The 23,938-nt window shown below is 37.4% G+C and overlaps 1 pseudogene; it reads left to right on the top strand.

The window, feature by feature from the left end:
• LOC129619540 (heterogeneous nuclear ribonucleoprotein U-like protein 1) overlaps positions 1–21,790 on the top strand; it is a 30,192-nt pseudogene extending 8,402 nt beyond the window's left edge.
• The last annotated feature ends 2,148 nt before the right edge of the window (positions 21,791–23,938 follow it).

Here is a 23,938-nt window from a genome sequence, read left to right as displayed (position 1 = left end):
GTGAAAGAGGAGAGTTAAAAAGTTGGCTTAAAGCTCAACATTCAGAAAACGAAGATTATGGCATCTGGTCCCATCACTTCATGTGAAATAGATGGGGAAACTATCAGAATTTATTTTCTTGGGCTCCAAAATCACTGCAGATGGTGATTGCAGCCATGAAATTAAAAGACATTTCTCCTTGGATGGAAAATGATGACCAACCTAGATAGTATATTGAAAAGCAGAGACATTACTTTGCCAAAAAAGGTCCATCTAGTCAAGGCTATGGTTTTTCCAGTGGTCATGTATGGATGTGAAAGTTGGACTGTGAAGAAAGCTGAGCACCAAAGAATTGATGCTTTTGAACTGTGGTGTTGGAGAAGATTCTTGAGAGTCCCTTGGACTGCAAGGAGATCCAACCAGTCATTCTAAAGGAGATCAGTTCTGGCTGTTCTTTGGAAGGACTGATACTAAAGCTGAAACTCCAATACTTTGGCCACCTCATGCTAAGAGTTGACTCATTGGAAAAGACTCTGATGCTGGAAGGGATTGGGGGCAGGAGGAGAAGGGGACAACAGAGGATGAGATGGCTGGATGGCATCACCAACTCGATGGACATGAGTTTGGGTGAACTCTGGGAGAGGGTGATGGACAGGGAGGCCTGGCGTGCTGCGATTCATAGGATCACAAGGAGTCAGACACAACTGAACGACTGAACTGAACTGAACTGAAATAATTTTTTTAATTAAAAAAAATGATAATAGTAAAACTATCTCTAAGACTTTCTCTGGAGCTGTTGCAGACAGTGTGGGGTCAGTTCACTTTCAGATAGTTCCTTGGTCCGGCTTGTATTTCTCAAAGTCTATAGATCCTATGTAATCGGTGCTAACTACAGGGTTTTAATCTATTGCACCTGTCACTTCCAAAGCAGTTCCCTCTGTTTATTTTAGCTTCTTCTGTGTGATGGTCTCTTCAGTGTCTAATTTCCTCCCTGACACAAGGAAGTGGTGGTGGTCACTCTTTTAGACTCGTTCAGTCGTGCTGTGGGGAGGGAGGAACACTGCAAACAAATATCACTGATGTGTGCTCACAGTGATTCAGCCACACTGGGTTTGCCCCCACTCACCTGTATGTGTGCTTTCCCAGTCTACACTGCTCAGGCTCTAGGTTGCTCTGCCAGGAACTCTCTGAAGCGGCCCTGAGTTGCATGCACTCCCCAGGTCTAAGCCACTCAGGTTCAGGGTCTTGGGTACTCCAAAAAGATGCAGACTTGGTTGGGCCTGTGTTTTGTGCCCTTCCCATGTCCGAGCAGCTTAGGTGACTAGGTGCTTGGCGAGCTGCGACTTATCGCCTCCCCCACTCCAGCTGCTCAGTTTTCTTGGTGTACAACTGGTGTACCTTCTCAAGTGTGCTGTGTGTCTCTTCTGGGAGCTGATATCTGGCTGTGACCTTCCTGGTGGATTTCGATGGTCCAGAATCCCAAGAAGTCTTGGTTAGGAATGAAGTCTGCTTGCAGTTTGGTATAGGATGCCTCTCTGGAGCCACAATTGCCCATGTTCAGCTCTGGCTGCCCTTGCCTGCATGTCTCTGGTGGGGGATGGGCTGGTCTACTGCTGGCTAGCTCTGCTCAATTCTTTGTTCTGTGAGTGGGCCTGGCAGTGTCTTAGGTTAGGGCTTTTTGCAGGATAGCTATCCCACAGTGTGTGTTGCTATCTCAAGCTAGTTCCCTCAGATTGCCTTTGGGGCATTCAGGCCCAGTCTTTACCCTTAGCAATGTAGCCCATGCCTCCCTGTCCAGCCCCCACTTGCTAGTGGGAGATGCAAGCGTCTGGGCTGCTGCTCCACTGGGAGTTGCTGTTGGGCACATAATCTGTGGGTTTTAATTATTTATTTATTTTTCCTTCTGGTTATTTTGCCCTCTGAGATTCCAAGGCTCGCCACAGACCCACTGGATAGAATTTCCTGGTGTTTGGAAATTTCTCTCTTTTTAAAGACTCCCTTCCCAGGATGGATTCCTCTCCCTACCTCTTTTATTTCTCTTTTTGTCTTTTATATTCTGCCCTACCTCCTCTAGAAGACAATGGACTGCTTTTTTGGTGCCTGATGTCCTCTGCTAGCATTCAGAAGTTGTTTTGTGGAATTTTCTCAGCGTTCAAATGTTCTTTTAATGAATTTGTGGGGTAGAAAGTGGTTTCCCCATCCTACTCCTCTGCCATCTTAGGACCACCTCTCCTATCAATCCAAAATGCTTAAGAAAATATTTTTGTGTGTGTGTAGACTTAAAGCTAAGAACTAAGAAAATCTGAAAGACTCTTCATTGAAGCTAAATGTAAGAAAAATGGCATAAAATGTTGCAAAGTTGTTCTTTCATCCTTATGCTTATTGTGAAACTGAGTAGTGTTAACAAGCAACAGAGGAGTTACTGAAGCATCAGTTAACACTTACTAAGGAAGGAGATGTATTAGGCGGTTTAGAATGAAACTTTTTTTATTTCTTCAAGATGATACAATGCAGAAAACTTTAGTGAATATTCTCAGGGAATATTTATGTAATAGTAATCTCTATTATACAGGCAGTATACCTGATACTGTAACAAGATAGTTAATAAGTCCTCTTATTGACAAAGTTAGGGGATTGTATCCCTATTAGTACTGGTAGAATAGAATAGAGAAGACAAATTGATGCCTGTTTATTTTAAAATAATGACTTTTCAATACAAGAAACTATAAGAAAATATTAGATATAATACACTATTTATAATTTTTCTTATAAAGCTGCATTTATATATTTATTAAATTCAGTTCAGTTCAGTCACTCAGTCGTGCCTGACCCTTTGTGATCCCATGGACTGCAGCACACCAGGCTTCCCTGTCCATCATAAAATTCCGAGCTTGCTCAAACTCATGTTCATCGAGTCAGTGATGCCATCCAACTATCTCATCCTCTGTTATCCGCTTCTGCTCCTGCCTTCAATATTTCCTAGCATCAGAGTAATTTCCAGGGAATCAGTTCTCTGTATCAGGTGGTCAAAGTATTGTAGCTTCAAATTCACCATTAGTCTTTCCAGTGAATATTCAGGACTGATTTCCTTTAGGATTGACTCGTTGGATCGCCTTGAAGTCCAGGGGAATCTCAAGAGTCTTTTCCAACACCACTGGTTCAAAAGCATCAATGCTTCAGTGCTCAGCTTTCTTTATGGTGCAACTCTTATATCCATACATGACTACTGGAAAAACCATAGCTTTGACTAGATGGACCTTTGCTGGCAAAGTAATGTCTCTCCTTTTTTTTTTTTTGTTTTGTTTTAATTTTTTTTATTGAAGGATAATAGCTTTCAAGTATTTTTTTGTCTCTGCTTTTTAATATGCTGTCTAAGTTGGTCATGGCTTTTCTTCAAAAGAGCAAGTGTGTTTTAATTTTATGGCTGGAGTCACCATATTCAGTAATTTTGGAGTCCCAAAAAATAAAGTCTGTCACTGTTTACATTGTTTCCCCTTCTATTTTCCATGAAGTGATGGGACCGAGTGCCATGATGCTCATTTTTGAATGTTGAGATTTAAGCCAACTTTTTCACACTCCTCTTTTACTTTCATCAAGAGGCTCTTTTGTTCCTCTTTGTTTTCTGCCATAAGGGTGGTGTCATCTGCATATCTGAGGTTATTGATATTTCTCCCCACAATCTTGATTGCAGCTTGTGCTTCTTCCAGCCCAGTGTTTCTCATGATGTACTCTGCATAGAAGTTAAATAAGCAGGGTGACAATATACATACTTGACATATTCCTTTTCCTATTTGGAACCAGTCTGTTGTTCCATGTCGAGTTCTAACTGTTGCTTCCTGAATTGCATATAGGTTTCTCAAGAGGCGGATCAGGTGGCCTGGTATTCCCATCTCTTCCAGAATTTGCCACAGTTTATTGTGATCCACACAGTCAAAGGCTTTGGCATAGTCAATAAATCAGAAATATATGTTTTTCTGGAACTCTCTTGCTTTTTCCATGATCCAGCAGATGTTGACAATTTGATCTCTCGTTCCTCTGCCTTTTCTAAAACCAGCTTGGACATCTCGAAGTTCACGGTTCACGAACTGATGAAGCCTGGCTTGCAGAATTTTGAGCATTACTTTACTAGCATGTGAGATGGGTGCAATTGTACAGTAGTTTGAACATTCTTTGGCATTGCCTTTCATTGGGATTGGAATGAAAACTGACCTTTTCCAGTCCTGTGGCCATGCTGAGTTTTCCAAATTTGCTGGCATATTGAGTGCAGCACTTTCACAGCACCGTTTTTCAGGATTTGAAAGAGCTCAACTGGAATTCCATCATCTCCACTAGCTTTGTTCATAGTGATGCTTCCTAAGGCCCACTTGACTTCACATTCCAGGATGTCTGGCTCTAGGTCAGTGATCACACCATCGTGATTATCTGGGTTGTGGAGATCTTTTTTGTACAGTTATTTTGTGTATTCTTGCCACCTCTTCTTAATATCCTCTGCTTCTGTTAGGTCCATACCATTTCTGTCCTTTATAGAGCCTATCCTTGCATGAAATGTTCCCTTGGTATCTCTAACTTTCTTGAAGAGATCTCTAGTCTTTACCATTCTGTTGTTTCCCTCTATTTTTTTTTTTTTTTTTTTGCATTGATTGCTGAGGAAGGCTTTCTTATCTCGCCTTGCTATTCTTTGGAACTCTGCATTCAGATACTTATATCTTTCCTTTTCTCCATTGCTCTTTACTCCTTTTCTCCTCACAACTATTTGTAGGCCTCCTCAGACAGCCATTTTGCTTTTTTGCATTTCTTTTCCATGGGGATGGTCTTGATCCCTGTCTCCTTTACAATGCTCCGAACCTCCATCCATAGTTCATCAGTCATTCTATCTATCAGATCTAGTCCCTTAAATCTATTTCTCAGTTCCACTGTATAATCATAAGGGATTTGATTTAGGTCATACCTGAATGGTCTAGTGGTTTTCCCTACTTTATTCAATTTAAGTCTGAATTCGGCAATAAGGTGTTTATGATCTGAGCCACAGTCAGCTCCCAGTCTTATTTTTGCTGACTGTATAGAGCTTCTCCATCTTTGGCTGCAAAGAATAGAATCAATCCGATTTCAGTGAAGACCATCTGGTGATGTCCATGTGTAGAGTCTTCTCTTGTGTTGTTGGAAGAGGGTGTTTGTTATGACCAGTGCATTCTCTTGGCAAAATTCTATTAGCCTTTGCCCTGCTTTATTCTGTATTCCAAGGCCAAATTAGCCTGTTATTCCAGGTGTTTCTTGACTTCCTACTTTTGTATTCCAGTTTCCTAAAATGAAAAGGGCATATTTTTTGGGTGTTAGTTCTAAAAGGTCCTATAGGTCTTCGTAGAACTGTTCAACTTCAACTTCTTCAGCATTACTTGTTGTGGCATAGACTTGGATTACTGTGATATTGAATGGTTTGCCTTGGAAATGAACAGAGATCATTCTGTCGTTTTTGCGATTGCATCCAAGTATGGCATTTCAAATTCTTTTGTTGACCATGTTGGCTACTCCATTTCTTCTAAGGGATTCCTGCCTGAAGTAGTAGATATAATGGCCATCTGAGTTAAATTCACCCATTCCAGTCCATTTTAGTTTGCTGATTCCTAGAATGTCGACGTCCACTCTTGCCATCTCCTGTTTGACCACTTCCAATTTGCCTTGATTCATGAACCTAACATTCCAGGTTGTTATGCAATATTGCTCATTACAGTTTCGGACCTTGCTTCTATCACCAGTCACATCCACAACTGGGTATTGTTTTTGCTTCGGCTCCATCCCTTCATTCTTTCTGGAGTTATTTCTCCACTGATCTCCAGTAGCATACTGGGCACCTACTGACCTGGGGAATTCCTCTTTCAGTATCCTATCATTTTACCTTTTCATATCAATAGAAAGGTCTTACCAGACCCACTCCCACAAGATAACAAGATTAGTCAGAATGTCCTTTTTAATTAGCAGAAACATGTTCTCAAGCAAGATGCATTGTTATTATATAATCATTAGTACACAGCTTAAGGAAAAACATCTTGCTTGAGCAAGATGAGACTTTTTGTTGTGTACCCATTACATCCAGGCATAAAGAAAGTTAGTCTTAAAGTCTGTTGTGAGATACAGCAAGAAAATTGATGTAACTGGTAGAATCAGCAAGATAAGAAATATGAGTTTTCTCACTTTGTTCTCCTTCTTTGGTATTGTCTTGGTTATTCTTGGTCTTTTGCATTTCTACCTAATCTTTAGAATAACTTTGTTAATATGCACAATAGCTCATTGGGATTTTGATTGAGATTGCATAGATCAGGTTGGAAAGAATTAATATCTTAACAATGAGTCTTCCTATCTATAAACATAAAATATATCTACATCTGTTTGTACCTTCATCAAATTTTTGTTCATTGGTGTTTTATAGTTTTCTTAGTTCCATTCTTGTGCATATTTGTTAGATTTATATACAAGCAATTTTCTCATTTTTGTTGCCAAAATAAATTGTACTGTGTTACAATTTTTAATTCTAATTGTTCATGCCTAGCATTTTGGGAAGAAATTAATTTTTAATACTAAACTTGTATCCTATTACCCTAGTGAAAGTGAAAGTGAAGTCGCTCAATCGTGTCTGGTGTCTGATTCTTTGCGACCCCATGGACTGTAGCCCACCAGGCTCCTCAGTCCATGAAATTTTCCAGGCAAGGGTACTGGAGTGGGTTGCCATTTCCTTCTCCAGGGGATCCAGGGATCAAACCTGGGTCTACCGCACTGCAGGCAGGCACTTTACCGTCTGAGCCACCAGGGAAGCCCGTTTACCCTAGAGTAGTGGTTTTTTCACTATGGAAATTTGTATTTCAATCTTTAGGATTTTCTACGCAGACAATAATATCATCTGTAAAGAATGAGAGTTTTAATTTTTCTTATTTTGTCTCTATACCTTTATTTTCTTTATATACTAGATGGGCCTTTCAGTATAATGTTGAACAGTGTTGCTAACAGGGATATCTTTGCCTTTTCCTAGTTCTTAGAGGAAATATGTCTAACTTCCTGTTATAAATGATGTTATGTGGATTTCTCTATCAATTTGAAGAAATTCCCCTCTATTTTCTGTTTTCTTTACTTTAGATTTTATCAGAAGTTGTTTTTGCAACAAGTGACAGAATCATATGAATTACTTTCTGTAGTCTGTTGATATGATTTAGACTGATTGATTTCAATTGTTAAAACTGCCTTGCATATCTGAAATAAATCGTCCTTGATCATATTGTGTAATTCTTTGTGTACATACTGGAATTGATTTAATAATATTCTGCTAAGAGTGTGACCTCTCTATACAAGAGAGACTACAGTTTTCTTACCTGGTAATATCTTTTTATGGTTTTCCTTTTATAGCTATTATGGCCACATTGAATAAAATAGAATATGGATCATTTTTCTGTTTTCCAAGAGATTGCGAAGAACTGGTGTACTTTTCTCCTTAAATGTTTGGCAAAATTCATCAATGAAACCATTAGTTACAGGTTATTTCTTTTTTGGAAAGGTTCGTGATGGTTGATTCTGTGTCTTTATTGCCTATGGCTTATTCAGATTAGTTATTTTTCATTGTGTGACTTGTGGTAGTATGTGTCTTTCAAGCAACTGCTCTATTTTTATAAAAGCTATTAAATTTTAGAGTTGTTTATAAAATTTATTTTATTTTCAATTCTTATGTGATCTGTGATGCTCATCTTCTTTCACTTTTAATACTGGCAATTGGCATCTTCTTTCTTTTTTTCTTCATTTTTTGGGCTCCAAAATCACTGCAGATGGTAATTGCAGCCATGAAATTAAAAGATGCTTACTCCTTGGAAGGAAGGTGATGACCAACCTAGATAGCATATTCAAAAGCAGAAACATTAGTCAACAAGGGTCTGTCTAGTCAAGGCTCTGGTTTTTCCAGTAGTCATGTATGGATGTGAGAGTTGGACTGTGAAGGAAGCTGAGCACCGAAGAATTGATGCTTTTGAACTGAGGTGTTGGAGAAGACTTTTGAGAGTCCCTTGGACTGCAATATCCAACCAGTCTATTCTAAAGGAGATTATGGCAAAGCAAGGAACACTTTTCATCATTTATGAATGACATATTTAAATATAAATTAAGCTCAATAAATGCAAACTTTAGAAAAATAAATAAATAAAGGAGATCAGCCCTGGGTGTTCTTTGGAAGGACTGATGCTAAAGCTGAAACTCCAGTACTTTGGCCACCTCATGTGAAGAGTTGACTCATTGGAAAAGACTCTGATGCTGGGAGGGATTGAAGGCAGGAGGAAAAGGAGACGACAGAGGATGAGATGGCTGGATGGCATCACCAACTCGATGGACGTGAGTTTGAGTGAACTCCTGGAGTTGGTGATGGGCAGGGAAGCCTGGTGTGCTGCAATTCATGGAGTCGCAAAGAGTCGGACACGACCGAGTGACTGAACTGAACAACTTTTTTTCTTGGTTAGTTTAGCTAGAGATTTACCAACTTATTTATCTGTTCAATGAACCAGCTTTTGATTATGCTGCTTTTCCCTATCAAATGGCTACCTACCTCAGTATTCTTGCCTGGAGAATTCCATCAACAGAAGAGCCTGGTCGGCTACAGTCCATGGGGTAGCAAAGAGTCAGACATGACTGAGAAACTCACACTAATACATTTTTCTTATTTTTAATTCTATTGATTTCTGCTCTATTTTTATTATTTTTTCCTTCTGCTTGCTTTAGGCTTTACTTGTTTTCCTTCCTTGGTTTCCCAAAATGAAATTTTAGATTATTAATTTTAGATGTTTATTTAGCTAATGCGTACCTTTAATAGAATAAATTTCCATTTAAGCACTATTTTGCTGCATCTTATATATTTTTATGTTCACAATATACTTGAGTTTCTTTATTGTACCTGGTAGTACTCTTATTTAAGTCACCAACCTCCACAGGATATTTGAAAGCCTTATCTTCATGCCACCCTCTTGTCTCCTTCAAACTATTTGGCAGATAGTTTAAAAATGCATTAGCATTCAAATCACTTTATTCACCTGCTTAAAGATAAATTATTTAATGACTTCCTGATTTTTATCTTGAGATAAAATCAAATCTGCTTTTCAGAGCTCTTGAGGCAATTAATGAGCAGATTTCTGGGTATTTGTGACAACTCACCTTTAAGCATATACAAGCTCCCTTTTGTTTTTCTAGTGTGCCAGGATCATATTTGCTTGGGATTCTTCTTACATGACATACTGTCTACTTGAAATACTTTGACAGGAAATTTTCTTACAAACTAATAAAAACTCATATAAAAATTCTTTGAAACATGTAGTTTAGGTGTTATGAGAGCATTGTGTGCTCTCTCTATATTATGTAATATTAATTTGGGGATTTAAGTATGTTTCTGATGAGAATATGAGTCCCATGAGAGCAAAGATTTCTATTAATCATTATTGTAAAACTAATGCCCAGAGCAGAAGCAGAAAATTTTTACCATAATTTAGTATCTTTACAGAATACCTTCCCATTGTATTCCAAAAGACTCTATGCAAGTTCAATTAACATTAGTAATTTCAGCAGGTCATTTAAGCCAGCTTCAGAACTTGTTGGGCTTCCAAGGTGGCACGAGTGGTAAAAGAACCTGCCTGCCAATGCAGGAGATGCAAGAGATGTGGGTTCTATCCCTGGATTGGGAACATCACCTGGAGGAGGGCATGGCAACACATTTCTAGTATCTTTGCCTGGAGAATCCATGGACAGAGGAGCCTGGTGGGCTACAGCCCATAGGGTACACAGAGTTGGACAGCACTGAAACTACCTAGCAAGCACACACTCAGAACTTGTTGGCTTAGTGACCTGGACACTTTTTTCTTTTTTTTCAAACATGAGACATTATTAAAATAAAAGCAAACTTCAGGCCAATTCGCTGATGTCCATTTGAACTGAGTCAGAACTAAACTCTTGCTGGACCTCTCCTGCTACTATTTAATACTTATGATGCTAATACTGCTGCTGCTGCTAAGTCACCTCAGTTGTGTCCTACTCTGTGCGACCCCATAGATGGCAGCCCACCAGGCTCCCCTGTCCCTGTGGCGGATTCACTTTGATATTTGGCAAAACTAATACAATTATGTAAAGTTTAAAAATAAAATTAAATTAAAAAAAATAAAACATAGGCACAGTGATGCCTCTCTTTTGAAAAAAAAAAAAAAAACAAACAAACAAACAAAAAAAGAGTTTAGAACAGTGCTTGATTTTTGTAAGAGATCTGTTATTAGCAGCAGTTGTCATAGTGATGGAGTTAGTGGTATTACTAGTTTTGTATCCCTGTCAGCACTTCATGTGAACTTGTACGTTATACATGATCAATAAACATTTATAGACTAAAAGAGTAAATAAATAAATAGAAAGCAAGAAATTTAAAAGTGAAAAAAAAAAAAAAAAAAAAGAATACCTCAGTCATGTCTGACTCTTAGCCAACCCATGGACTAAGATCCTTCTTTAAATAATTGATATATACTTTTAAAAAAATATTTCAAAGGATGCACAGCGTGACAAGGTATTTTCTGTGTTCTTCTGTCACTTAATATAATAGTGTGTTTAAGTGGATCTCTAGATGATTTATGAAAATTTTCTGGCTTCAAATGTTTAGACTGAAAAGTCTCTGTCTCCATAAACCTAAGAGGACTAAGCAATACAACTTATTAACATATTCCTTCATTATGGATTTTGATTTTCAATACTGATTTTATTTATTTATTTATTTAATTCTTCAAATACTGTAAATTTCACAAATCTAAACATAAAATCAAAATTGCCATCCATCTGATTGTATTAAATTGATACATGTTGGGTATTTTTCTTATTTCTATTTCCTCCTAAAATCTTGGTACAATTACTCTCAGAAATTTTCTTAAGAGAATCTTTGATTTTTTCTACCTGGTATTATCCAACATTTTATTTCTTCATTCTCTATTTAACAAACCTGTCTCAGACACTATTCCAGAAAATGCCAGTGAATTAAGAGATATGACCTTTCCTCTAGATAGATCTTATATTCAAGAGTAGAAGAAATACTTAAAGTAAGTGATTAAAATGAAATATCTAATTAAATGTAATATGGCACAATAACTTCTCCAATCAAAAAGAATGAGAGAGATAAGAAAAGAAAACTGAGTGTTATAGAAATTTTAACCTCTTCTTCTTGAGTTCCAGCAAATAATTAGAAATGTAGTAAAAACTGTCCAAATTAGATTCAAACATTTCTGAAAGTTTAATTTATGAAAGAGGTAAAAATTTTTAACTTCATTTCCTTATTTTAAATAAATTCTAGATCTAATAGAATATTATTCCAACTCTTTACATTTTATATAATCAAAATATTACATTAAGATAGCTCTACTTTTGGTTGTCACCTAATAATAGGTTGAAGAAAAATAGCTTTTTAATCATACAGTTAGAACATTTTTACACCAAACTTGATTGATCCACCATAATAGCAATAGGAAAAAAAAAAAAAAAAAAAAAAACAAACACATAGCTTAGCTGTTTATTCATAACTTTAATAACTACAAATAAGTTTATTAGTTCAGTTCCCTGCTGGGCAGATGTTACATCTGTACAGTCCATTTGATTTAAATATCAGTGGCCGCTTTCCAAAGTACTTAATTCTAAATCTTTTAACTCTCATTTCACATGTTTCCAAATTCCTTTACTTCTTTCTGATAGACTTTTTATTGGATCTGAGAAGGATTACATGTGTTGTAATGTTAAAGTTATTCTTGAATATCACAATTACACTGTGCTTCATAATATATTTGATTGTCCTTAATTAAGAAATAAAACATTATTGGTCCTTTGTTGCAAATAATGACAAAAGTTACAACTAGGCAGTGTGGAGAAGAATATTAATAATTTTGCTAATGTTGTTGCTGTGTTTTTAAATAAAATGAAAGGATCTTTAAGTTATTTATTTTGTTCTGCATGAAATTAACTTCTTACTGAAATAGTCCGTGGGATTACCTTTCTTTCTTTTCTTTTCTTTTTTTTTTTTTTTAATGGCAATAGTTCTGTATGCACTGAAGCAAGAGTAAAACAGTAATCTGGTGAATAGAATTTATACTTTAAATGCACTGGAATTGCTTCAGACTGGGAAACTCCTTAAATCTGAAAAGTCTCAATTTCCCTGTTTCTTAGCACCAAAAATGAGACTGTGCTGGACCCCCTCAGGCATCTGGACAGTGTTCTCTAGAGCTTATAAGCATTTATTTACATACATACTGGGTTTAACTATTGACCCTAGCTTTTCTTTGAGGCAGAAAATTAAAACAGCAGATATGTACAATATTTTCAGCATTTTTTGTATAATCCACAAATAATCCTATTACCAGAGCAGTCTATTGTCTCCTCTCTTAAAAGTTCTCTGTTCACTGTTGAAAATCAAAAATAATTTCCACTCCTCTGAGTGACTGGCAAATCAGCCAGTTGTTATTTTCTTATAAAATCTGCTGGAAGGAATCTGTGAAATAAGTACTTTTACAGAAGAATGTGAATGGCTTAATTCAAATGGAATGGTATATGAAAATCCAATCTTCCACATAAAATAAGAATTTAAAACTAGATACTGACTTTGTCATGTTTATGCCTAAAAGCCTAAAACCTATCCAGATTTTAAAAGCAATGTGTGGTTTAAGGGATAAATGGATAAAGCTGTACACATGTACATATATGTCATACACAGATACACATAGATACATATACAATTGAATATTATTCAGATAAAAGGAAAGCAGGATATCTGACCATTTTTCACAACTTAAATGAACCTTGAGGACATTGTGCTTAGTAAGATACATCAGAGAAAGACAAAAACTGTATGATATCACTCATATGTGGAATCTGAAAAAATCATACTTATGAAATTAGGGGCTGTGAGGTAGGGAAATGCAGGAGATATTGTTAAAGGCTACAAATTTGTAACAGGTAGACATAAAATTAATGGCGATCAATGCAAGGCATAAAGATTATAGTCAGCAATATTGCAATATAAACTTCAAAACTGCTAAGAAAGTAGATCTTGAAATTCCTGTGATTAAGTTTCCTCACTTCCACTGCAGAGGTCACGGGTTTGTTCCCTACTCAGAGAACTACAATCCCTCATGCCATGCAGAATGTGGCAAATAAAACAAACAAACAAACAAACAAACAAAAAAAAAAAAACAAGCAAAGAAACAAAAAAACTAGATCCTAATTGTCCCCACTGCAAAAGCGAAATGATAATTATGTGAAGTGATGAGAAGTATTAAGTGAGCTATGGTGGTTATCATATTGCAATATATAAATGTACCAAGTTAACATGTTATACACCTTAAACTTGCATGATGTTATATGTCAATTACCTCAATTAAAAAAAAAAAAAAAAGAAAGAGCAAACAACAAAAGCCTCTCTTATGATTTTTGTATTCTGAATTGCTTTAGTCTTCTCAGCAGGACAGGAATGATTTTAAATGTTGCATATCTTTTATTTTGTCTCCCCTAAATTTCCTCATATCCTATGTATAAACCATTAAAATCAGTTGAGCTACTAAAATTAGTGATGAGCTTTAATAGCAAATTCAAATTTACTGGTGGTATGTTGCACCCAGTTCAACAGTGGTTTGACATTCACTGTGGTCAGATTGCTCTGGTTTGAAGTCTAATTCAGTCAGTTAAACAGCTGTGAGATTTGGGGCAAATCACTTATATTTGCTAAGCTTCAGTTCTCTCATCTTTGAAATGAGGGTAATAATGCTTAATACAAAGGATTTCTGATGATTAAATGCAACAATGCATGAAAAGTATTCTGTATGGCATAAGACTAAGACATAAGTATTTAACAGTTATGAGCAATCATTGTCATTAATTATTATACAATATACAGTTAGCACTGACTAAAAGAAAAATGTTTTAAAATACTTAGCAGAGTTCCTTGAATATGTTGGCTCCTAACAAATATTAGCTAAAAACATATAGAGTTATTGTTATAATTTTTCCTTCACTTGTAAGCCATTATTTCTCTATTTTGGGAAAATAAAAGCACTTTAAATTTCTTGCTTTCTTTTTCATATAGAAATCTCCTCCATTCTAAGTGTAACTTAGTCTATAGGCAACTTTATGTCCTTCCTGTATCTGGATTTATTAGCCAGAATTATTTCAATGTACTGTGGTTTATCCATATAAATCAATCACTGAACATTAGCCATGCAATTCATTTTTAGAGTTGACTATACTAAATATAATTATATGTTGTCATTTGAAAGAATTTTTATATCTTTTTAATTTTTTACATTTTAAGATAGATGTCCCTATGTCCATTCCTTTTGCTAGAGCTCTAATTTTTATACTTGTATTATATCTCTGTAATTCAAATGAACACATAATTGAGTCAATGGAAACAGGAATGCAAAACTAGCATCAATGGGATACTTATTACTGCTAAGTCAGTATACTGGATCAATAGCCTACATTATTTCAATGAACTTCAGACTACCACCTAGCACTTTTATTGCATGTTACATATGAGAAAAATGAAGTTCAGATCAGATTAGTTACTCACCCATGGTCACAAGCTGGCATCATACTGCTTCAGATGGCATATTTTTGCTTTCTCAAAGTTGCAACATATTAATCACTCAAAAAAAAAAAAAACTAAGACTTTAATAAATTTTATATTAATTGTATGGAAATTATTTTTTGTGTGGGGTTAAACTTTTGAAAAGTAATTGAGCATGGTATGTGGTAGATTTACAATCAGTTGCAGAATCAGGTTAGGAATTTTTTTAAAGGTTCAGTTTATAATAAATATTTTAGGCTTTGCATGCCATATATTTCTGTTGCCTGTTCATCAATTGTTTCACTTTGCTTTTACTTTTGTCTTTATAATGGTACAAATCTGTGAAAATAATTCTTAGTTCATAAACTATACAAAATGATCTGCTAGCAAGATTTACCAAGTGGGTCATTGCTGATTCCTAGTCTAAAACAAAAATAACTTTTAACCCTTCATTATCAAGCCCTGAATATCCATTGGAAGGAATAATGCTGAAGCTGAAGTTTTGAAACTTTATTCACCTGATACAAAGAACAAACTCATTGGAAAAGACACTGATGCTGGGAAAGATTGAAGGCAAGAGGAGAAGGGGATGACAGGGGATGAGATGGTTGGATGGCATCACTGACTCAATGGACATGAGTTTGAGTAAACTCTGGAGGTTGGTGATGGACAGGGAAGCCTGGTGTCCATGGGGTCACAAAGAGTTGGACATGACTGAGTGGCTGAACAACAATAATGACCATGCAAGTACTTGAATGAACAGGCAACTACATGAGGTAGTATGGAACAGAAGTATGATATAACACTGAGTAAAATATATAATATTTTAGTATCGAATTAAAAAGTATGCACATTTTTATGTAAAGTTAATATCTAAAATTATTTATAATATTGTTCTACATAAGGGACATAGTTCTTCCGAACTTGTGTATTTGGAAAAAGTCATATGTAGTTGGCAACTGAAACCCTGTTGTTAAAAAAAAGATATTGTTTTGATTTTTTTTAATTTAAATTTATTTTGTTTTAATTAGAGGCTAATTACGTTACAATATTGTATTGGTTTTTAAATATATTGAGATTGAAATGCCTGTGGGATACCCAAAGAACAACACCCAAGTGACAGCCTCATGGTCATGTCCTATGCACACTATAGAAATTTTTGAAGGAAGACAGATCTGAGGGTTAAATCAGGACATGGTGCCTATTAAGATCATATCAAATAGTTGGTAAAAATATCCCTCTGAGAAGAGAAGGGTGCATAGCATTGAAGTATATAAAATAATGGTATCATACAAAATATCTTATGTAATTAATACATATATACACATGTACACATATATACATACACAAAACTTGATTTTGTTTTTTTTTTTTCAAATACTCTTTATGTGAGGTATGTGTTTTTTAAAGATGGTTTCTATCTTGATGAATTTTATAGAAAACAAACATGAAACAGTAATAAATTATATGTAGAGTATTTAATCAGAAAACAATTTTATAAGCTTCTTGAAAAGTAGCATTCATTCTTGACTAAAGGCCTAGAGATGCATGTATGGAGACATTCAGAAATTTACCAAATTAAAATAGTTGCATACATCAAAATAGTGCATGGTTTTGACCAGACAGTTCATCAAGTTGAAGTTATGTTTACATAACTTTCATTTTCAGCTTGGGTAAAAAACGAAATAACAGTTCAAGATTCTTTGAAAATCATAAGTGAATTTCAAAAATAAATGTCAACATAAGCTTGTGCCATAGAAAATTCTACAAAAAAAAGATGCCTGAATGAAATAATTGCATTGCAAATATTGTGCAAAAATGAGCTTTTGTTCTTCATTCCAACTGTTGAAATTAGCATACAGGAGCCAACATTGAAAGACCAAATGCTAATGGAAAATCCAATTAATTATAAAAGAAGAGCCAATAGTTTGTGTATAAACTTTTGTGTGTTTATAGTTTATTGAAATTTTAATCTATAATTTCCCCCTCATAACTGAGATATAATTATAAAAAATAATTATTTACATATTTGACCTTACATGGATTTTCACATAAATAATATAAATTTTTAATAAAGTAACCAATAGAAAGTATATTGACACATTTAATTACCACTTATTTACTCAATTATAATCATGGGAGCTGATTATTATTAAAAGAAATATGTAAATATTTCTAGTATTCTCTGTGATCTTATGACATAAATTTTTAAGCTTATTATATTTATTCTGGTTCTTAATTTATTTATTTGCATATTTTTTCAAAAATATAACAACATTACATAGGAGTATTTACTATGTTTCTTCAATATATATTTATCTCAAAGTAAGTATTTTTAATGACTATAAAGTCAATTAATCAGTAGTTGTCTTTTAAAAATATTGTGGCTGGTGGTATTTCATAGCATGGAGAGTTCATAATTGATGGAACTGTTTCCTAAAATAGACATTTCCCCAGGTTTGTTTAAATAATGCAGACACTGATAAAATAAATATTATTAAATATATCTTATGTTTTGATGCATTTGCTTATATAAGAGAATACCAAAATTGAAATTTTTCAATCATAGATAATAACTCTTAAAATATATTTAATATTGTAAATAATAGTCCCAAAATATTATAGTAAATGCCAAGTTCCCCAAAAAATATGAATGTGACTGTATATATAAGTTCTCACAAGATTAGATATTAACTCACTTTAAGATATTTGAATAGTTAATTATGGGAAAATTTATTACATGAGAATATAAAAATATGTGCCAAAAAGATTAATTCATATTTGGCTGAAAATGTAATTGAAAATACATGCAGCTTTGAGTAATAATCAAACTTTACTGAGGTATTTTTACTGTAAAGACTTTATCAAAACTTACATTGGATAAATTTTAAACAGATTCACCGCACCGGCGGCATAATCACAGTAGCCAAATGGGGTTGCTGTCCTCATTTAGTCACTCAGTGGTGTTCGACTCTGCCACACCATGGCCTGAAGCACTCCAAGCTTCCCTGCAACCAGAGTTTGACAAACTCATGTCCGTTGAGTCGATGATGCCACTCAACCATCTCAGCCTCTGTTACCCCTTTCTCCTCCTGCCCTCAATCTTTCCTAGTGTCAGTGTCCTTCCCAATGTGTTGGCTCTTCATAGCAGATGGCCAAATTATTAGAGCTTTAGGTTCAGCATCAGTACTTTCAGTGAATATTCACGGTTGATTTCCTTTAGGATTGACAAGTTTGATCTCCTTGCAGTCCAAGGGACTCTCAAGAGTCTTCCCCAGCACCACAGTTCAAAAGCATCAATTCTTCATTGCTTGGCCTTCTTTATGGTCCAACTCTCAGATATCCATACATGAGTACTGGAAAAACCATAGCTTTTACTGTGCTGGCCTTTGTCATCAAAGTGATGTCTCTGCTTTTTAATATGCTGTCTAGGTTTATCACAGCTTTTCTTCCAAGGAGCAAGTGTCTTTTAATTTCATGATTTCAGTCACCATCCACAGTGATGTTGGAGACCAAGAAAATAAAGTCTGTCACTGTTTCCATTATTTCCCCATCTACTTGCCATGAATTGATGAGACTGGATGCCATGATCTTAGTTTTTTTAATGTTAAATTTTAAGCCAGCTTTTTCATTCTTCTCTTTCACCTTCATTGAGAGGCTCTTTAGTTCCTCTTCACTTTCTGCCATTAGGGTGGTGTCATCAGCATATTTGAGGTTCTTGATATTCCAACTTGTGATTCATCTTGCCCAGCATTTCACTTTATGTACTCTGCATATAAGTTAAATAAACAGGGTGACAATATACAGCCTTGAAGTACTCCTTTCCCAACTTGGAACCAGTCTGTTGTTCCATGTCTAGTTCTAGCTGTTGCTTCTTGATCTACATACAGGTTTCTCAAGAGGCAGGTAAGAAGGTTTGGTATTTCCATGTCTTTCAGAATTTTCCATAGTTTGTTGTGATCCACACAGTGAAAGTTTTTAGAAAAGTCAAGGAAGCAGAAGTAGATGGTTTTTGGATTTTTTTTTTTTCTTTTTCTATTATCCAACAGTTGTCAGCAATTTGATCTCTGGTTCCATTTTCCATTGCCTTTTCTAAATCTAGCTTGTACACATGGAAGTTCTCAGCTCACATATTGTTGAATCCTAGCTTGAGTGATTTTGAGCATTAACTTGCTAGCATGTGAAGTGCAGTAGTTTGGACACTCTTTGGCATTGCCCTTCTTTGGGTTTGGAATGAAAACTGACCTTTCCCAGTCCTGTGGCCACTGCTCAGTTTTCCAATTTTGCTGGCATATTGACTGTAGCACTCTAACAGCATCATCTTTTAGAATTTGAACTGTCTCAGGTGGAATTCCATCATCTCCACTAGCTTTGTTTGTCCTAATGTTTCCTAAGTCCCGCTTGGTTTTTTTTAGTGCCAGGATGTCTGGCTCTAGGTAAGTGACCACACTATCATGTCTGTCCAGGTCATTGAAACCTTTTTTGTATAGTCCTTCTGTATATTCTTGTCACCTCTTCTTTAATACCTTCTGCTTCTGTTAGGTCTGTACCATGTTTGTCCTTTATTGTGCCCATTTTTGCATGAAATGTTCCCTTGGTATCACTAATTTTTTTGAAGAGATCTCTAGTCTTTCCCACTCTACTCTTTTCCTCTATTTCTTTTCATTGTTCACTTAAGACTTTCTTATCTCTCCTTGCTATACTTTGTATCTCTGCATTCAGATTGTATATCCTTTCTTTTTCCTTTTGCCTTTTTCTTCTTTTGCTTTCTCAACTATTTGTAAGATCTCCTCAGACAACCATTTTGCCTTTTTGCATTTCTTTTTCTTGGGGATGGTTTTGATCACCACCTCCTACACAATGTTATGAACTTCCATTTGTAGCTCTTCAGGCACTCTATCAGATTACCCAGATGGGGCAAAAGTTCTATTTTAATTTTATCTATGTGCATTTCATATTTCATCAAGAATTGAGATCACTATCAAATATTCTCCTGTGACTTAATTGCAATGGGTTATTGTAATCCAATATGCAAAGCAATTCTTCCACTGAAAATTATGGTTACTACAATAGGCTTATATATATATTTGTATTGAATTATTCAGAGAAAATTGAATTAGTCATCAAATTTGTATATTAACCTACTAACAATGACTGAGTCTTAAAAAATTAATCCTATCAATATCCAAACTGTATAGATATTTTTATAGTAACAAAAATCATTTGTAGGTTTTCTTTTATTATATCATGTTATAAAAGATAAAATATGGTTGAAATAAAATAATTTTGAAACAAAATATTTTTCAAAATATAAATGAGACAATATTTACACTTTTGTTTTTTACCATTGTTCATTGTTTCTAACACTTGCCCTTTTTCCTGCAGTTTTAGTCAAAATATTTTCCATGGAGATCTTTTTGTACAAGGATATTTACTTTTGTTCAAGTATATATCATAGAATTTAGTCTGTACTATAATTTATCTACTGATTTTGGTTTGGTCTTCTTCCACATAGAAAAAATTGATTTATATATTCTTTTATGGCTTTTATATTGCTTGCCTTCCTTTATTGGGCCATCACTAAAACAGTCATATAAATTCTTAAATTTTCAGTTTCATTTGTAAAACAATAAAAGATTAAACAAACAAAAAAATTAGGAAGAATCTGTCTAATTGATTACAATCACAACTGTAAAAACAGTTGGAAATAATAGCTAATTGATTTATTCATAATTGATGAAGTTCTGGGGAGAAATCCAAAGATATGCATATTTATGTACATAAAATGTGTTTAGGAATACATGACTTTATAATGGTAATTTATTTCATTATGCTGGCATTATTTTAAATATTGCTTATATTTCAAAAATCAATTGAAAATTCTCAGAAATATATTCATTTTAAATTTATGAATCCTTTTTTTCTATCAATTCCAAGAAACCATTTATGAATTATGATTATGATTATAATTTTAGTAAATTTCAATATTAGTAAAAAGTGATTTACTATGGGGGCAACTTTGGACCAAAGAGCAAGGCGGAGTGTGAGATTCTGATGCTGGCAGGCCTGCCAGCTGCTGGCAAAACCACATGGGCCATCAAATGTGCATCCTGCAGCCCCTTCAAGAAGCACAACCTCCTGGATACCAGCACATCGTGGATGAGACATGGGTAATGGGCTTAGGCCTCAGTGGAACCACATGGGCTGCTGGGCCATCCTGATGCCCCCGGCCACCACCCAGTGCCCAACTGTCTCATCCAGATCACTGCCCGCAAGAAGCACAACTATAGCCTAAATCAGATGAATGTTTATGAGTCACTCTAGAGATGAAAAATGAGACCTTGTGAAGGCCTGCAGTGCAAGGCTCTTGGAATTTGTCCCACTGAGCAGGATCTGAAAGATCGAACAATAAAGCAGACCGACAAAGAAGGGAAGGATGTCCCTGATCATGTGGTCTTAGAAATGAATGCCAGCTTCTCCTTGCTCGATGCTGGGGACCTCCTGGACAAGGTGCTGTTCACTGAGCTGCAGTGAGAGGCCACGGACAAGCTGGTGAGGCAGCCCAGCAAGGAAGGCTACGGGAAGGGACAGCTGATGAAGGGAGTGCTAACCACTGAGTCGGGGTACCTCCCGGGGTCGTGGGGGTGGTGGCAGTTCCCAGCGCTGTGACAACCTAGGTCCCCAGGGGGCAACTGAGGAGGCTTCCAGAACTGAGGAGGAGGCAGCAATAGAGGAGGCAACTACCCAGGAGATTTCAACCATAGTGGAGGTGGTGGCTACAACCAGAGCAATTGGGGTAACAACCTGGCAACAGTTCCAACAATGGAGGCAGCTACAACCAGGTTCCCCAGCAACAGCCTCCCCCACAGCAGCCTCCACCACCACCCACCTACAGCCCTGCTCCAAATCCCCCAGGGGCCAGCTGCAACATCCACCCATCTTGGTGGCCAAAACCAGCACCCCTCCAGTCAGCAGCTACAGCCCTCCACACCCAACTATCTCCCTACAACCAGGGAGGGTCCAGGCAGAGCTACACAGCCCCCACCACCTCACCTCTGCCAACACCTGCCTAGACCTATGCAAGCTACAGGGCTGTAATCCACCCCATTGCACCACCCATTGCCCCCCGAGGCACAGACCTACCCTTAGCCTGACTGCAACCAAGATCAATGGTAGGCCAAGCAATGGAACCAGGACTATCAGAACCAGGACTGGTAGCCACCATGCCAGGGGAACTATGACTACGGAGCTACTCCAGGAATATACCGGGGGCAGAGGCACAAGCGGAGAAGGCAATGGCACCCCACTCCAGTACTTTTGCCTAGAAAATCCCATGGGCAGAGGAGACTGGTAGGCTGCAGTCCATGGGGTCGCTAGAGTCCGACACAACTGAGTGACTTCACTTTCACTTTTCACTTTCATGCGTTGGAGAAGGAAATGACAGCCCACTCCAGTGTTCTTGCTGGAGAATCCCAGGGACGGGAAGCCTGGTGGGCTGCCGTCTATGGGGTCGCACAGAGTCGGCCATGACTGAAGCGACTTAGCAGCAGCAGTAGCAGCAGAGGCACAAGGCCGCCGGCACATCCTGGAGAACACAGAGAACGCAGGCGGGTGAGAGGCACACACCAGCCGGCACGTCCTGGAGAACACATGAGGTCACAGGCACACAGCAACCGGGCATCCTGGAGTATACATGTGAGGTCACAGACACACACCAACCAGGCATCCTGGAGACTACACGGGGGGCACAGGCACACACAAGCCGGGTGTCCTGGAGAACACACTGGAAGCATAGACACATAGCAGCTGGGCGTCCTGGAGAATACAGAGAACACACAGCAGCCAGCACTTCCTGCAGAACACATGGGGTCACAGGCACACACCAGCCGGCCCGTCCTGGAGAATACACGGGAAGTCACAGGCACACAGCAGCCGGGCGTCCTGGAGAACACACGGGGGCCACGGGCACACGGGGGCCACAGGCACACAGTGGCCGAGTGTCCTGGAGAACACACAGGGGGCACAGGCACAGAGCAACCGGCACGTCCTGAAGAAAACACGGGGTCATAAGCACATACCAGCTGGCGTGTCCTGGAGAACACACGGGTCACAGGCACACACCAGCCGGCGCATCCTGGAGAATACACGGGAGGTCACAGGCACACAGCAGCCGGGCTCCTGGAGAACACAGAAAACACACAGCATCCGGCCTGTCCTGGAGAACACACGGGGGGCACAGGCACACAGCAGCCAGTGCGTTTTGGAGAACACAGAGAACACACACCAGCCGGAGTGTTCGGGAGGCCCCTGCCGGCTTCCTCCATCAGTGCTCACCCCGACCCTCCTCGTTCACTCCCACTGGGTCCGGAGGTGCTGGATGCAGGGTCCCCCAGGGCTGCCTCCGCTCTGAAGGGCTCTTCTGAGGCAGCAGTGACATTTTATTTTCTGTTTTTCCGGGTCCCCTCCTCCCCTCCTCCTCCCCCCTTTCTCTTTCTGGACTAAAAACCCGTGCCCCGTCCTTGTTCTTACAGTGAGGCTACAGCACTAAGGGGTGGGGGTGGGGGTGGGGGCTTCCTGTCTTCTCCTCCCATCCCTGCAAGGGCACTTCCACTTCCCAGACTCTCATGCAGTTGGTTGTAAATTCTTCCAGGAGCTGTTTTACTGTCTACTTTTCAGGATTACAAAAAAAATAATAATAAATAAATAACTTAAAAAAAAAAACACATGCAAGTTTTAAATGCAAAATGTAGAGGAAAGAAGCAGTGACAGGTTTTTTTGTGTGTGTAATTATGCTTTTTTTCAATTTTTAGAATTTGTCCACTTTTATGTGGGTCAGCTGTTGATATTTCATCAGGATAACCATTTCTTTGCTAAGTTCAGGTGACAAAGAAAGAGCCACACCCTCAAAACACACACAAAACCACAGTATCATCTTTAACCTAACTTTCTATACAATGTCTCACATTCTCTTTACACACAAGCTTCTGTGTTGAGTTGAATTATATTTGCTTTTATATTTGGAGAGAGTGTGACTATTGAATTTGACACCTTTAAAAACAAAGGAGAGACATTACTTTGCCAACAAAGGTCCATCTAGTCAAAGCTATGGTGAAATTAAAAGATGCTTGCTCTTTTGAAAAAAAATATGATCAACCTAGACAGCATATTAAAAAACAGAGACATTACTTTACCAACAAAGGTCCAACTAGTCAAAGCTATGTTTTTATTTTTTTTCCAGTAGTCATGTATGGATGTGAGAGTTGGATTATAAAGAAAGCTGAGCACCAAAGAATTGATGCTTTTGAACTGTGGTGTTGAAGACTCTTGAGAATCTCTTGGACTGCAAGGAGATCCAACCAGTCCATC

The sequence above is a fragment of the Bubalus kerabau genome, chromosome 9 (genome assembly GCF_029407905.1).
Source record: "Bubalus kerabau isolate K-KA32 ecotype Philippines breed swamp buffalo chromosome 9, PCC_UOA_SB_1v2, whole genome shotgun sequence".
Lineage (NCBI taxonomy): Eukaryota > Metazoa > Chordata > Mammalia > Artiodactyla > Bovidae > Bubalus > Bubalus kerabau.
Note: the sequence above shows the minus strand (reverse complement) of the source record. Positions and strands in the feature narration are given on the sequence as shown.